This window comes from Python bivittatus, unplaced genomic scaffold (genome assembly GCF_059951505.1).
Source record: "Python bivittatus isolate LINGU-HERP-01145 unplaced genomic scaffold, Pbiv_v1 ctg000080_np1212, whole genome shotgun sequence".
Taxonomy (NCBI): Eukaryota; Metazoa; Chordata; class Lepidosauria; order Squamata; family Pythonidae; genus Python; species Python bivittatus.
In genome coordinates this window covers 85,412,925-85,430,702 of record NW_028277035.1, presented here as the reverse complement: position 1 = coordinate 85,430,702, position 17,778 = coordinate 85,412,925, and the positions used below count along the sequence as shown (strand labels likewise).

At 42.2% G+C, this 17,778-nt stretch overlaps 1 long non-coding RNA gene across 1 annotated transcript; it reads left to right on the top strand.

Moving 5' to 3' along the window:
- The first annotated feature begins 103 nt into the window (after positions 1 to 103).
- On the top strand, positions 104 to 16,956 carry LOC148216766 (uncharacterized). Its single transcript, XR_015795013.1, has 3 exons — positions 104 to 312; positions 3,989 to 4,073; positions 15,835 to 16,956. It is a non-coding gene; the product is annotated as an uncharacterized LOC148216766 (long non-coding RNA).
- The last annotated feature ends 822 nt before the right edge of the window (positions 16,957 to 17,778 follow it).

The window sequence follows — 17,778 nt, the reverse complement described above, 5'->3', positions numbered from 1 at the left end:
ATCCAAGAAGGAGCGTGCTGATGGCAAAGCTTTTGTTTGAATGTGCAGGATTTGGTTTGCCAAGACCTGTCGGCAACTCTTTCTTCAGTGCTGGAGGCTGGCTTTTGCAAATGGCAGATAAAGATTGCCGGCATCTATGGCAATTGTGCTACGAGTTGACTATAAAACAGACCTATTCCAGGGCCCGCTGCCATTCAGATGAATTGTGGAGGATGCCTTGATGGGATGTTAGTTGTAGGCTTCTGAAATGAGGAACATCCAGAGTTCACAACAGGAGACAGAGGGACGCAGGCCTAAATGTGTCACCTCCAGGCTTAAGGGCTTTCTTGGTCCTGCTAAAATCATGAAAGCAATACAGGTAGTCCTCGTTTAGCGACTGTCTTGGACAGCAACTGTTTGCAGTTATGATAGTGATGAAAAAATAACTTTGCAAACAAAGGTTGTATGAAAGATTTTTTGTATGTATCCTTTGCAAAAAAAGTCAGAAGTCGCATCGTCAAATGTCCATATATGTTTGTATCTTTTCTTCTGTTGTTTTTCTTTTTTTTTCTATTTTCTAATCTACATTTCTACTATTTTTCTTCTTTCGCAATCCTTCCATTTCGCATACTTTCATTGTAATCTTTTTTTCTTTCGTCTTTTAATTTGCATATTATGAAAAATAAAAATAATTGAATGACAAAAAAGTAACTTTGGACCAATGCTCATATGTACAACCCTTGCAGGTCTATAAAGCAAAGGAAAGCTGAAGTAAGATCATAAGCACAGTTGTGGTTTAACTTAGTGACCGCTTTGCTTAATGATCGAGTTGCCAGTTCCAATTGTGGTCACTAAATGAGGACTACCTGTATCCTGATTCCTCATAACTTGTACCACTGTCACATATCTAGATTTGGGGAATGCTACACATTGTGGCTTCCAAAGAGTCTTAATGAGTCCCATCACCATATTTTATCTTTGCAGCATCTTCATGACTCCATTTCAAATTCAAAGAATTCAAAGGAATTCAAAGAAAATCTCACGAAACAAAGAGGAGTTGCTGCACTTACTTTGGAGTCAACCTCTGGGTTGTTTGAGGAGCAAGACCATGTGGGAGGGCTGGGAGACCCTATACAAGGGGAGGAATAATGTGTAACGGCTTGGAGGAGTAGATCTTCAAAATCCCTCCCAGCCCTTACGTCCAGAACGCTTCCTCCAGTCTGCTCCAAGGGTGCCAATTAGATAAGTACAAATATCATTACCATATTATTTCAGCAGATTTGCATAGGGGTTATTTGTGGACAGAATACTCCAAGCCCTGAAAGGAGTCAGGCAAAGGGCAGGTCCCCCCACTCCCCAACCTATTTCCCTCCAAGCACAAGTTTGTCACTTAACCTCAGAGAGGCTGGAATGCGTCCGGACAAATTCTTTCCAATCTAAAGAGCAGAAAAGCAGCTATCAGCAGCCCAGCGTCTGCTCAAGCCTCCGTGTAAACATTGGCAGACTCATCTTTTCCATCAAGTGGCCGACTACCTGCGCACAACTGCACAGAGGCTATTTTTAGCCTGCTCTTTCCAGCAGCCCAGGCAGAGACAAAAGCACACCCCACTTTAACAACAGCCTCTGGCGAATCTGGGCTCTTTGTAATTTGGTTTCAGCCATCATTGTGGCTTTGCACACTGCGAGTGGGCTCTTGAAGTCCAGCACACCAGATCTTGTATTCCCAACCACGTCCAAGTTGCCCTGGAGAGTAAAGAAACAGTGTAAGATCTGTCGGCCTCCCCTTTTATGAATCACTTTGGCAAAAGATAAGAAGATTGTTGTTTATCTGCTTAATTGCTACCCTTTCACCAAGGGGGCAAAGGAGTAAACCAGTGTTGTCCAAACTTGGCCACTTTAAGATGAGTGGACTTCAGCTCCCAGAATTCCCCAGCCAATTCTGGGAGTTGAAGTCCACTCATCTTAAAGTGGCCAAGTTTGGACAACACTTGCAGCACTCCCAGTTCACTTCTAAGGCAAATTCGCCTATTGGCGAATTTAATTTATTGATTTATTAAAAGCAGACATCCCTAATTTGTTGCTCTCCATCTGGCTTGGGATGAAACTGAATTTTTATAAGGAAATTCTTATAAAAATAGTGTAAATTGAACATGGCTGTTTTTGCATATAAGCATATATGCTTTAGCACTGAACCAGAGTTCTCATGTTTCAAATTCATTAGTACGCTGAGTCTACCCATGTTTATTCAGAAGTAAGCTCCAGAGTATTCAGCAGGACTCGTTCCCTTGTGAAATGCACAGTACTGAAGCTTGTGAGAATAAAACCCATTAACTACAATGGGAGTAATTATTACCATTATTAATTATCATCATCATTTTTTGATCAAAGACCAAAACCCCCAAGATACAATAAACTCAAATAAAAGCAAATAAAAGGCAATACAAATAAAACACATCAAACAATACATAACTCTAGTGTTTCTTTCCCCCTGCTCTTTAACATTTACATCAGTGTTTTTCAAACTTGGGAACTTTAAGGTGTGTGGACTGGGGAACTTTAAGATGCTGGCTGAGGAATTCTGGGAGTTGAAGTTCACGCATCTTAAAGTGGCCAAGTTTAAAAGCCCCGATCTATATGAAGCCACTGGGAGAGGTCATCTGTCAGTTCAGGGTGAGGTGTTGTAAGTACTCTAATGAGACTTGGGTTTATTCTCCACCCTAGCCAAGATGAGAGGTAGTGAAATCTTGGTGTCTGGAGCCTGTGACAGACTGGATGAGAAGAGCAAGCAGACCTTGAATCTCAAAAAGATGGAGTTGCTGTTTGCCCATAAACCATCTTACTATTTACTTACTTACTTACTTGGGCTTATGTGGTACTTCCATCCGAAAGGACTCTGAGTGACTTACATTCCCCTCTTTCAGAAAGAAGGTTGAAATAAAAAGAAAACCCCAGTATAATAAAATAAGCATTAGCAACTGAAATTGCAAACAGTTTCAGCACCCAAGGAACACTCAAACATCAAAAGACCAACTTTAAAAGAGTTATTGTAACTCTGGGCAGGGTAAAACTCCCACTTGAGGTTCTCCCAGACTCACAGCTTCTGCTGAATTGGTGGGGGGAGACCATGGCTAGAGCAGATTAGTTGGAGCATGTAGGCCTGGTGAGTTATCCATGCCCTCATCATCTGTAGGATTGACCACTGCAATGAGCTGTACGTGAGGCTGCCTTTAAAGACTGGAAAGCAGAGAGCACCACTAGTGCAAAACACAGCAGCCAGCCGGCTGGCAGATGACAGCCCCCGTAATCACATAACACTAGTTTTACAGGTGCTGTTTGGCTTCTCATAGGCCAAACAATTCAAAGTGCTTGTTTTGACCTGTAAAGCCTTTTATGGTTTTGTGCTCAGGTATTTCCTCTGTTTGGGTTCAGTTTTTTTAAAAAATGACTTTAAACAAATCATTCTTAAATTCCTTCCAGTTAAGTTCAGTTTGTTTTTTTTTAAATGGCCAGGAAAGAGAGAAGAACATGAATGCCAGAATTTTTTACTGCAGGACATCAAGCAGGTCATTAAGTTTGTTGGAAGTAGAGCATATTAACCTTTTTAAAAACTTCCCAAAACTTAATATGAATATAAAATGAGCTCTGCCAGATCAGACTAAAAACTGATGGGAAACCCTCAAGCAAGAGATTGGGATAATAGCATCGTCATGTATGTGGTCCTTCATACTGAAAGCAATATGTAACCATCATGATTAATCACCATTAGCAACTTTAATTTCCCTGAATTTGTCTAATATTCCTATAAAGCCATCCAGAGTTCTGCTGATTGTGGTTGGTACAAATTGAATAAATGAACAAATGAATGATTGAATGAATAAATAAATAAATAAATAAATAGTCATTGCTACATTTGAGTGTTGCTCTCTTTTTGTTTAGAGTAAATTCTACTGAAGTAACCAGGACTTTCTAATTAAATTAATTCTCATTGATGTCAATGGATTTATTTCAGCCTCCCCAACCTGGTACCCTCCAGATGTGCTGAAGTGGGAATATGGGAGTTGAAGTCTGCCTCATGTGGAAAGCACCACCCTAAGGTAATGTTGGTTTTCTGTAATTGTGAGAAAATCCAGGTGTAACCCATTGGGGCATATCTTGATAATATGTAGAACAGCTCCAAGCCAACATCCCTAATGCTATGTAAGTCTCACTACAGACTCCTTTTAAGCCAACTTCTAGCTATTCATTTGTAATATTTAAACCTTGTACAATGAGCCATCAAGGAGATACACCACAGGAAAAAAATTATATACAGTAGCAGCTATTTCAATACAGTACTGCAAGGTGTAATCGCATCTGTGTTAAAATATTGTTTGAAAAAACAGTGACACTGGACAGCTGGCAAGGAGGTGAGTTTGGTGCTCTTCACATTTTTTAGACTACAACTCCCATAGCCCTTTTCCGTTGATCCTGCTTGGAGGATGGACAAACGGGGGGGGGGGGGGCAGCAACTTGCTACCTTGCCGCTTTTGAGCAAGCTCACATCATGGATTTTCTGCGATTTATTCATCAAAAGTGTTATTAAAGAATACAAACACCTTCTTCCCTTGAAGTCTGGAGGAACAAAGTGTTTGACCCAAGTCTGTAGAAGGAAATATTTCAGTGTAACTCAAGTGGCCTTTGGACCGGAGCATCTTATGACAGGTTTTAATGAGCCAGGGCCGGATGCCAGCGTAGGAAACAAGAAGCAAAGTTGAGAATGGAGGAATCCTGAGGCTTCGTAATCATCCAAAAGGGGGAAATATGACACCTCTTGGGTAGATTAAAGCCAAGCACTGTTTTCCTTCCACCAGGGTAAATGTTCTGCTCTTCCTGAGGATTGCGTGTGCATATAAGTTTTTTCAGAGCTGCATATTTCTCTGCTGCAACTCACTTCACAGGTGTTTTGGGTGAATGCTATTCTTGCATTTGCCATATTTGTGCCTTCCCAGCACAGTGCGACATGAGCTACAAGGAATCCACCCTTCCTCATGCCTGTGGATTGGGCCATGCCAGCACCAAGCAGAGGAGTGATTATCTGGTTTGGTTTTGTTGCTTTGGAAAGGGGGTTGCACCACTGACCCATGAAGCAAAAGAACAGGTAGGACGACAGGAGCGGGGGGAGGACCTTTGCTCCTAGCTCCATGGCAGAAGTTTGACCAAGCTACAGGCTGACAACCTGGAGATTCAGGGATCTGTATGGTCCTCAAGCTAATTTCAACTACTGTTCCCTGCAGGAGATCAGTTTAGACCTCTGGCAAGAGCAATTGTCTCTTACTCTACTGCCTATTTCATGGGAAGGAAAACAAGGGGGCTTCAGAAAGAAGAAAAAAAGAACATGGGTGGCTGGTTTAAGCTGCCATAAACAGGAAAAAAAAAAGGTTACCTCTCCCTTTCCCATAATCATATTATGTGGCTTTCTAGCCTACCACATACCAGTCAGGTGGCTTCCCTGGTCCTCTGCCCCTGGCTTTTGGGGTAACCCAGGACTTGATATTGTTGCCTAAGCTTGTTAATACCTACTTAAAGCAACTTGGTAAGGTTATCTGAGGTTTTGGGGTTAGATCTCATCATTATGGTGAGGATACCCAGTTCTGCCTCTCCCTAAACAAAATTTAAGGGACTGTGGAAGCACATTTGCATTATCTGGATGCAGTACAAGATCAGATTCAAGCAAGCAAAACTGAGGTTCATTCTGAATAAGAGGAAGGCTTTCTCAGTCAGTATTCAGGTAGTCCTTGACTTACGATCACAACTGGGACCAGAACTTCCATTGCTAAGCGATGCGGTGATTAAGTGAGTCGCACCTGATTTTATGACCTTTTTTGCCGTGGTTCTTAAGTGAACAACAGTCATTAAGCAAATCCAGTTTCCCCCATTGACTTTGCTTGCTGGAATCTCCTTGGGAAGGTCACAAATGGTGATCACGTGACCCTGGGACACTGCAACTGTCGTAAATATTTGCTGGTTGCCAAGCGCCTGAATTTTGGTCACGTGGCTCTGGAGACACTGGGACAGTCATAAGTGCGAGGACCAGTTGTAAGTCACTTTTTTCAGCGCTGTTGTAATTTCAGTCATTAGGTACTGTACTGCCTGAGAGTGGGGATAAAGCCTGTCCTAGGGAGAGTTGCATTCTCTTGATTGGAATGTCAGGTTTGTTCCTCATGGCCTTTATTCTTGGATCATCAAGCAGATACTATAGGCAGGACCTGGGAAAGAGGACCAGACTGCCATAAACTATGCCTTAAAAACTCTTAATAGCTCTGTCGCAATGCACTATGTGGAAAAGTTCTTGAAAAATGTTTGAAATCTCCAAAAGCACAACATGCGGAAGAGAGGTGCTTTGAGACCATAAAACAACACTTTGAACTCACAACACTAGAGCTATCAGATCTGGTCTGCAGAAATTTGGATGACCAGTAGGTGGCAGAGAAAAGATATCAAAAACCCTTACACTTTGCTACCACATAGTGATCATTTGAATTTTTGCAGTCCAGATCTGTTAGCCCTATACAACACTTGCTTCGGTTGCTAAGCCCAGATTGGGCTCCTTATTCTGATGAAAACTCTAAAGCAGTTTAGGGCAATAAAATCTGAAAGGCACATCCCTCCCTGAGACCTTTTCTGTAACAGGAGTCCGGCAACAGAACTCTCAAGGCCTGTCTCATAAATGTCAACTCAGCTCAGGTGGCAAAGAGACTCCACCTTAATTAACACACTATAAATGAGGATTCAACATTCTTCCGTAGTTTCCAAGATTCTGAATTCACCCCAAGACTAGCATTAAACAGAGCCCCCTTCAAGTCTGTGGGTTTTCTTGCTTCCTTGTTTTTGCCAGGCTGGGGAGGGCTCCCAGGGGCATCAGTGGGGGAAGGGGGTCAAAAAGTCAAGATGGCAGCTGTGATTAAAGGCCCACTCCTTTTTTAGGTCATGCAGGGTTTCAGTCACCTCCTGGTTGCCCGGGTCCTCCTTCAGATCCTCATTAGCAATCTCTCCCATTTCTGTCGAGCTCTATAGGGCAGCATGTAAGCTGGGCTTTTGCAGGCTGCAATGATCCATTTTTACCTGGATGTCATATAGGTTGTTCCCAAAGACAGCTTAAAATGCAGCCCAACAGCAGGTTCACTGCTGAACCTGATATAAAACAGGAAGAGAACTGCTCAAGGACAAGCAATACTTAATTCTTTATTGCTAGTGGGGTAGCAGAAGGAAGGAGAGTCACTGAGTTTCTTCGCCAAGGAAAAGCCAGACTTTGAAGTTCTGAAAAGCAGAGACAGCCTGGACTGATTGTCGTGTGGAAGGGCAGACTAAAGGATCCCAACCCTGCTTTGAGATTTACTATCCACAGGGATCTCAAAGAAGTCAAGAGGGGGAGTTAAGATCACAGTTACAATATAGAGGAATGGTACTACAAAACTCAATGGCAAATGGGTTCAGAAAAGCCCATCGTCATAACTGTCATTACTGTATTTTCATGGCTCCCTTCCTTCAAGGAACTCAGAGGAGCTTTATGATCTCCTGATTTCCCCCATCCTTTTCTTACAACAGCCTTGCAAAGCAGGTTAAGATGTGGTTGGACCAACTTGCAGCTTTGGGACCACTTATAGCTCTGAAGCTCTCTTTCAGTTGGTTGAGTCCTCTGGTTTTGCCCTCTTCAGCATACAGCCGGCAGAAAGTAGAATTACAAGCAACAGTTGCATTAAAGTTTTATCTCACCTTCCTTTCCTGCCTTTATATAGGCTACAAATGTTGTCTCCTTGTTCTCCATCATTCCACTGTTTTACCATTTCAGCCTTGCATTAAACTGGTATACACCACAGAATTACAGCCAGTACTGCTAGCTAAGCAGGTAAAGGCTTATTGTCCTAGTTTGACAGACCAGCTTTTCAAAGTCATGGCTACTGACTGCTTGCTCTATAATGGCTGTAGAAGTGTAATAGATTTGACACATCTTGCAGCTGTCACTGGATGCTGCCTGCTTAATGGGAAAACACTACTTTAACACTGGACAGGTAAGAATGATTTAAACCCGTCTCACTCATGTGTTGGGAATGAGATGTCATGGAACACAGCAGAAAAAAGATGTTGCTAGGACGTACTTATGCCCCAGGCAAGTGGGGAAGAACCCAGAGGATGTAAAGGAAGATTTAGCTCTAAGGCAGTGTTTCTCAACTTTGGCAACTTTAAGACGTGTGGATTTCATCTCCCAGAATTCCCCAGCCAGCATGCTGGCTGGGGAATCCTGGGAGTTGAAATCCACACGTCTTAAAGTTGCCAAAGTTGAGAAACACTGCTCTAAGGAACTGTTGTAATGTGGAATGTACTTTTTAGGATCTATCAAACAGTTTTGCATTATTTTCCCAGCATATTCTTGAGAGTGGTTGGGATGGGACCCAATTAAATTTCAGAGCTTGATTGGCTGATGGTGGGATGAGATTTAACTGTCCCTTTCCTCAGGAATAACAGTGGAGGGATTTAAAATTTACTCATTGATTGTATTGGATGTTTATATTGCTACAATAAATACAAGACATTAAAACAAAAATGAAATAAAAATAAAACCCAGAGAAATGAAGCAACATGTAAAATTCCTATGGTGATATAGGTAGTCCTTGACTTACAACCATTTGTTTAGTGACCATTTGAAGTTACAATGGCTCTGGAAGAAGTGACTTACGACCGATCCTTGCACTTAAGACTGTTGCAGTGTCCCAGGGTCACATGATCACCATTTGCGACCTTCCCAAGGGGCTTCCGACAAGCAAAGTCAATGGGGGAAGCTGGATTTGCTTAATGACCATGGCAAAAAAGGTCATAAAATCGGGGCCACTCACTTAATAACTGCATTGCTTAGCGATGGACGTTCCAATCCTAGTTGTGGTCGTAAGTCGAGGACTACCTGTATTTATAAAGTTTTTTTTAAAAGACTTCCAGAAGAATTCTGCTTTAACTTGTTTCTAGAAGGTTTCTAGAAGGTTGAGGCAAAGGAAATAGACTAGATGATCTCTGTGGGCACTGCCAAGTCTATCGTTTTTTTGATTCTCAATTTAACATCCAAGGAAAGCCCATGACAGCAAAACACTTTCACTGGGACATTGCCCTCTCCTGCCCCCAATTTCATGGCAGTGGGAAATTACAATTCATTTTTCCTATTATCTTCATATTGGATGAGAATGACATAACAGGAAAAGGAAGTTTAGAAACATATGTTTGATATGCCATAATAATAAAATGCCTTTAATGTGCTGCAGCATTGAAAAATCCACATTTATTTTTGCTCTAAACATCACTTGGAAAAGGAAGAAGGCTAGACATTATTTTTACTGCAAAGAAAATTGTTTTTCAAGAGCTTTCAGTTACAGGAGCCTCAAGAGTGCCTGCAGGGGGTCAAAAAAGTCAAGATGGTGGCCACAACCATGTGATCAAAGTCCTGCCCCTTTTTTACATACAGAAGGAGACTGGGCTTTGATTGCATGGTTGTGACAATCTTGACTTTTTTGACCCCACCCTGTGCCCCCACCACCTCATCTGCAGACAGGTTCCTCAGGTCCACGAGCAGCCCTGCCTCAGCCTTAGGAGGCCCTGTTCTCACCCTCCTTCTCATCAGGTCTGGTGACATGAAATCATCAAATCCTGACTTGAAAGGTTGGGACAGTTCTATTTCTGGCTTTGCTACTGTTATGCGGGCAGACCTTGGAGAGGTCACCTTAAAATTGGTCAGAGGAAGTTCCACATGTGACTTTTTGTCATGCCAAGCATTTTGTGATAAAGGCTACCATGGATTAAGGGCACAAAGAGAAGACTTTATGTGGGTTTCTTTTTATTTATACAAATGCAAGACCTTCCGAATCCTTTCAAAAGTAAGGGTAGCGGGTGCAAGGGAGAATTAATATATGACTAATTCTCAGAACATCACCTCTGCATAGGAGATCCAGGTTCAAGTTTCCACTCTACCCTGGAGCTCATGAGCGACTCACTCATGGCCTTTTACTCTCTCTCAGCCCAGCCTACCTCACAGGGTTGTTGTTGGGGAGATCAAATTAGGGAGATCCATGTACGCTGCCTTAAATTTTCAGAGAGGAAATACAGTGCAATGAATAAAGAACACGCCCATTAAAATCTTATCTCAGCTCCCAACAGATAGGCTGAATGTATGTAGAAGGCAGAATTCTATTTGAAAGAAGCTTGTCTGATCCTATTCTGTGTAAAGCTTGAGAAGGATGAGTAAGATAGACTTGTAGTTAATAGCACACAAATCACCTGGGCACTGTCTTTCCCATCATGGTAAAGTGCACTTTATTATTTAAATTATGTATAATAATTGATCTGTGCATATAAATTAGTGCACAAACATTTTATGCAAATCTATATCCTTTCTCTTCCTCAGTTATGCATTTCTTTCTTTGTTTTTTTGCCTTACAAATAGCCCTGATACCCAGATTCACATTCACAAATGTTCAACAGGCTTTATTTATCATTAATCAGTGATTTGCTTTGTCTCTGCATATCTCTTTTACTAGGCTTATGCTGCTCCAGCCATCAACCTAGGTAGATATACAGTTCAGGTAGTTCTCATTTAGCAACTGCCTCATTTAGCGACCGTTCACAGTTATGACAGTGATGAAAAAGTAACTTTGCGACCAATTCTTACATTTACGACCTTTGCAGGTCTATAAAGCAAAGGAAAGCTGAAGTAAGATCGTAAGCACAGTCGCAGTTTCACTTAGCAACTGCTTCGCTTAATGATTGAGTTGCCGGTCCCAATTGTGGTCACTAAACAAGGATTACCTGTATAACAATGTTTTGTTTGGTTGGAAACTATGTTTCCTGTTTATTAGGGATAGGTTTTAACTATTTTATTTTTGCTACTCTTCTACTCCCTCTCAAGCCCATGGAAAAGTTGAACACAGAATGCACACCTGTGTGGGGGATAGTACAAGAACCACTAGAAAGAGAAGGAGTGAAAAATGCTTAATATAAATACAAAACTTCATCTGCTTATTTTAAACTAATTAAACTGGAATCTGGAATAACACCCCCGCTGCTGTATATTCACAAGTAGCAATGCACATTGTTATAACAATCTACTGACAACATGTTTTTTACCCATTGATGAATAAAAAAAGCTAATACGAGTATTGGCAAAGAGCATCTTATGGGTTGAAGTGAAACAGAAAATAGGGCCTCTACCCCAAAGGCTGGACACCACATTTTGTTTAGCTTACTTTCCAAACATTTTTAAAGGGCAACTCCGCACAGAGAAAAGATTAACACGTAGATCACAGTGGTCCCTTCCACCGATACAGAAAGGGCACAACTAGCACAGCGGACAGAATTGTTCTTAACAAAAAGGAAGTTCTTCCAATGCTCCTTCGCTCTCTGCTCTCAGCACTGGAAACAGTCATTTTCTATCCTGAAGTTGGCCCGAGGGGTTTCTGCTTGGGTCATTGCAAGCACTAAAATGATTTCCCTGAGTTACAGCAGCTTAATCTCCGTTTCCACAGATCTGAAAGTAACCACGCCATAAAAGGTATATCTCTGGGATGCCCGATCCAGCAATCAGGTTTGCTCGGAAATACTTAGGTTTTGTTGACTCTGGAGGGTCAGTGAACCCAGTTAATGTCACAATAAACCGTCACAGGGTCCCTTAGAAGAGAACAAAGGTCACCACATTTGCCTGGGGACTTGCAAGCAGAGGAAACAGAAGAAAGCTTCATTATTTGTGTTTTTATCTTTGCTCTCCTTCAAAGAGTTCATTCCTCTGCCTATTTTATTTTTGCAACAACCCTGTAAGGTTGATTAGGCTGTTCCAAGTTGTATTCAATGAACTTCATGGTTGATGCGGATTTGAAGCTGTATCTCCCCAGTCAAAGTCCATATTGTAACCACTTCTTGGAAGTACACAAGTAGGACAAGCAGTTAACTGATATTGTCCTCATAGATGGCCATTCTATTATTATCCTTTATGATGTTAATAGCGCTACCACCTATGAATCTGTCCATACAATACATGAGTGGGCCTTTCGGTCATCTTTGAAGTTTCTTTTCTGCATGTCCCACACCAGGCTGCAAGGAGGAGGGTCTTCTAAGATGGCATCTTGGCTTACGGAACATCTTCCCTAGAGGGGCACAGCTGGCCCCCACATTCATGTCTTTTTAGCCCCAAGCAAAGGCTCTCCCCTTGGTCCAGGAATTTTGGTTGGTCCACATTCAATTTGATTTTAAACGGGTTCTCCTTAAAATAGTGAAATAATGTTATGTTTGCTTTGCCAGTTATTCGTTTCCTTTTATTGTCTTGCTGTTGTTCTTCTTTAACGTTGTCAGAACATTTAAACCTTGCTTATATCTTCCCAAAGTTAATCAAATTAACTTGATTAAGTAAATAAAGAAATGTTACAGCCTTCTCTTTGGAGCCGCATTGTCCAAAGAGGAGCTCTGTAGACATGTTAGTTTCAATTCCCATAATTCCCTAGCCTGTGAGGCCATTGTGCCTGAGGGCTGGGGAATTATGGGAGCTGAAATCCAATACTACCAAAAGGCATCTGCTTGGGAAAGGCTGCTAGGTAGTTAGTTCAGATGATAAAATGGCAGTAGAGTTAATGTTCAAACAGTAATGCACGTGGTATCCACTTCCCTTTATGGATCCAGAAACGGTGGAGTCCTATTTTAAGAACATCATACACTGTGACAAGGAATGAGCATGATTAGTTTTGATCAGGACCAGGAGAAACTAAGAGCTTTCAGCTGCTCCAGCATGATAAGCAGTTTCTCTGGCTACTGCTGAGCATACAGGATCTTAACATTGTAACATCAACAGGCTGATTTGAAAGGTTAATGATTAACTTGATTGTATTAATTATCTAATATGAGGTCTTGGGGGATTTCTGATTTATTGTGGGGGCCAGCAGGAGTGTTTGATTTTTAGCCCTGTCCATTGCAGAAGCTACTGCTGAGGCAAGTTAATTAGATAGCAACATAAAAGCTGATCAGTTAAAACCAACCCAGTATAACCCACACTGAACTCACCCAAAGCCAGCTGTCATAGAAAAGATTTGCAGTCCTCCCATCAGACACAGCCATTGGCTTCCAAGAGAACAGAATTCTCTCCTTGCAGATCCACTGAGGAAGATTGATTTGTTAGGAAAACATGGGCAGACCAAAATGTTAATTGTTTACATGGCTGTTGTGAGTCATGAAAGAGGGTGCACTGCGTTGTCTGTATTCTGAAAAACACAACTGTCGGAAGAGTTACCGAAGGTCACACGGCCTAGAATCCATGTTTGGGGTTATGGCTCACTCCTTGTACTTGTGATATGAAGAAAAATGTGCTTTAGAAGTGAAATTCATCCTGGGAGGGGTTTGTTTGTCCTGAATGAGGGGTTTAAATCTATAAACAAACCAATGAAGTTGCATATTTCATATTCTCAGCATCCCCACTGAACAGGTATAACCAACTCCTAAAGCAGGACTGGGCGACCTTTTGGTGGGTGGGGCCATACGTTACATTTTGTGGAAGGGGGGGCCACAAAGACCTGGGGGGGGATGTAGCCAAAGGAGAAGGTAGTAAGTCTGCCTTTTCTTTATTTTTCTGGGATGGTGGGGAGGAGTTTGGGAGTTCTGCTTGCTTTTACACTAGGCTAGGCTTCTCCAGCCTGGGCATCTTCACCTGGGTGACTTCAACTTCAGGGATTCTCAGTTAGCACGGCCATTGATGAGAATTCTGGGAGCTGAAGTTTAAACAGGTTAGGAGGAATGAACTACGCAAAGCTTCTTTTAGTTCTCACAGTATAGTTTTGTGGTCTTTGCCATTGCAGAAAAGCAGGAAACCGTGTCACCAATATTCTACAGCTTGACCAGAGAAGCTTCGGGAGCAGGGTGGAAAAAGCATGTAGGTCTGAAACTTCAGGCGTCCATGGAGTGTCGCACTCCTAAAGACACTGAAACTTTAGGTGTCGCACCTGTGACTATACAGTCAACTTCCTGCCCCTTTCTACGTGCACTGCATGTGGCCACCCCTTCTAGCATCAACCCCCTTTCTTACAAACACAGCATTTACTGCACATTGCCCCAGGCATCCGAAAGGATGTTGTAATTGAAACATTTAATTACTGTATTAAATAAACAAACAAGCTGAAGAATGTTTTCAAGATGAGAAGAATATATAAATCTGTCTTGAGGTATTTGTGTGAATATGCTGAATGCGGCACGGAAGATAAAACCTGCCAACTGTATAATGACTGTGTCTTACACACTGCATGAAGCCATAGTGTGGTCTGTTTGGCTTTTACTTACTATGGTTTGTGTACATAGTCACTGTTTAGTAAGCCATTATTTATGGCTTAGCATGTTGTATAAACACAGCCAATTGTGGCATAGGGATTAAGGCATTAAACTAAGATCAACAGCATCCAGGTTGAGGTTCACCTATGGCCATGGAAACCTACTGGATGGTGTTGGATTAGTCATTCTCTGAGCCAGTGTTTCTCAACCTTGGTAACTTTAAGACGGGGGGACTTCAACTCCCAGAATTCCTCAGCCAGCATGGCTGGCTGGGGAATTCTGGGAGTTGAAGTCTCCCCATCTTAAAGTTGCCAAAGTTGAGAAACACTGCTCTGAGCCTTTCCCTATTACAGACTTACTCCATAGTGTTAACCAATCTTTCTTGAATCTGCAGCAAACTACTCTATGCTGATATAACATTTGTTGTTCCCCTTGATGATCCCTCTCGGGTCTTTGTTCCCAGTCACTTGACTTCCTTCCCAGATAATAGGTGGCAACATCTGTTGACATGCTCGAAGGCTGTCCTTGGATGGTTTGGTTTCAGAAGAAAAGGGAAAATACTACTCTGATTCATCTAAGAACAATTTAAGGCTGTCTCACTCATGGGCTGGGGAAAGATATCTGGGGGTCAAAGAATGTGGGGGGATAGTGTTCCTGGGGAAGGACTGTCTGTCGTGAGGTGCAATGGGGCCTTCTCTCGGTCCCACTTCCCACAGCAGTTGTTTTTTGGGGGAAAACGGGAACAGAGAGTATGCTGCTAGCCTCAGGTTTACAGGAATATAAATTGAATGAACAAGTGAATAAATGAATTCAGACTAAGAATATCTTCAGCCTGCCTGGAATGTACATATAAAATTGATAAGAATGATCACTTTTCTGGATATGTGTGTATTGTGACTTCTGTGCCACACAATTCCCAAAGACTCTGAACAGCTTACATATACTAATAAAGAAAGGATTAAAAACAGCGATGTGCTGAAGCTGGCTTGTACTGGCTTGTGAGGACTGATTGTTAAATTTTTCTGGAAATTTTCTGGAATTCTGTGAGCCAATGGAGAGCAGAGCTGAGCCCTGATGCCTAGCGCACCAATCAGCTGTTTGGTGGGTAGCGGTGCAGCCCAGCCGTGGCAATGGAGCCCGTGGTTAAACATTTACCGCTGGTTAAAAACAACAAACTTCAGTTTGATGCACCACCAAACGAGTATCTCTTTTCCACTACGGTTTCTTGTTTGTGTTTCAGAAGGAAAACCAGACATCGATCTATGAGATTCAAAAACATATTTGTTTGGACCCTTCTGAAATATCAAGGATGAATCTTAAGAGGAGATTTGCAAGGAAAACTGACTATCCTATGCCATCCTCAACATCCTGGCTAGGGAAGATTTTACATTCACATTGGATAGGAGCCCCTTTGAAATAACGCTGATTTGAACTGCACATATGTTGCAGTAATCTGCAGGGGATCCAAAAGTCTCACAGGTGCTTAACATTCTAGCTGTAAATTGCTCCAGTAACATCTAGTTTTATTCCTTTGTTTAGGGAAATAACTACAATTTTGGTATTTGTTAAACATCACCAGAGAACACCGTCCTTGCTTGTGGAAGCAGCAGATACGTGAGTTCATATCCACTCATCTGGAATAGCGACCTGCTTTTATTCCACATTTCAGAGTCACAAATGAATGAAATAGAACAGTCTTCTCCAGTTTCGCTGGGCCCAATTATCACCCCTAAGGATACCTGGCGATTAGTAGTGATTTGTAGCATCTTATACAGCTTTTCCTGATGGCTGCATTTAAAGTGCTATCCTTCGGTTCCTGAGCTGGTAAAAAGGATGCCAGCGTCAATTTTATTGCCCCTATTCTAACAAGGCTGACCTTATCATCTTGGCCAAAAAAGTTAAGGAAAGGATTTTTCCCAGCTATTTTCCCTCTCCCATCTCCTAGCAGGAAAACAAGGACATTCTCCTTAACCCAGGACGGAGTGGGGCTGGGCAAGTGTGGGCAGTTGCTCAAAACAAGAGACTGAGTTACCTGTCAGGTTGCTCAACCAGCAGATCATGAGTATAGAGGGGTGCACAGGATGAAGTGGGTAGGATGCCCCCAATATTCCTGCTTAGCAAGATCCTTCCTCTGTGCCTGTGATCCATCAGGCTCTTTCTGAACACAAGTATAGTGCTGTTCTGAAAGGGCACTAAACCTGTGTCTAAACATAGCCCAGCTAATGAATCACAGGCACAAAGGAGAATGAGTTGAGGGGGAAGACATGATGATTTCTCTCCTGCATGGGAAGGGCAACAAGTGATCCAGGTGTCCGGTGAGGAAAAGCTCTATCTTCCAACCATCTTGGGCTGAGTTGGTAATAATGAGCTATGGAATTCTATGAAAGAGTATCCTCCCCTTTCCGAATATCTTTGCCACTGCATAGCGTCAGGGATTCTTGTGGAACTACTGATATATACAGGGTGAGTGAACAAATAACACCAGCGTCTGGTGCCTGTTTCTTTTATTTCGTAAACAACGTCATGGGCCAGTGTAAAAATGTAATTGCCCTTCTAGACTCACTAACTGGTTACACCACTTTGAACTTGCAGTAACTGCAATAAAACACTTCCTGGAGTGGGTGATCTGCCCCTCATTTTGCTGGGGAGGAATTCTGGCCCATTACTACTTCAACTCAAGAATGTTTGAGGGTTTTCTAGCACGAACGGTTCATTTCAGGTCCCACCACAAAATTGCTACAGGGTCTGTCATCCAGAACATTAGAGTTGTTCTTCTTCGCCTAGTCTTGTCAGACTTCACACCTGGGATTGGTAGTAAATCTCAGTTTCTCCAAACACTTAACTCTTCATTCAGCACTCAGCTTTACTTGGCTGGAGATTCATACATGGGAGGACTAGGTCAGAAGATTTACTGCAGGTAAGAATGAATCCTTAAATGCAAGAGTTGATTTGCCCACTACAAAACAAGGAAGTCAGAGCATTTGTATCAAGTTTATGCTCTGGTATTTAAATGCTAGGCTTTTTCCTCCTGCCTGAGTTAGCAGATACTTGACTGGTTTTTTTTTTTGCTGACCTTGGGAGGCAGCTAATAAAAGTTTATGTGATGGCTCTCTCCAGCCTGGAAATTACTGGTTCCAGTCTCAATAGCCCTTATACCTTGTAGACTTGCATGTTTGGAATTACTGTCTTGTTGCTTCAGCTAATGGCCTGATACCCTCCCATTGAAATCTGTGATACAAAGCATTTTACTTCAATGGTGGTAAGTCATCCAGGTTCTGAGACAACAGCAAAGCACTCAAAACCATAACACTTAATACTCCTATTCTTGATAGTTGTTATTAGGTATTTATTGGAGAATGCAGTGCAGGTAGTCCTCGCTTAACAACCATTTAACGATGGTTCAAAGTCACGATGGCCTCAGAAAAAGTGCTTTACAACCTATACTCGCACTTATGACTGTTGCAAACCTTTGCACCACCCTCC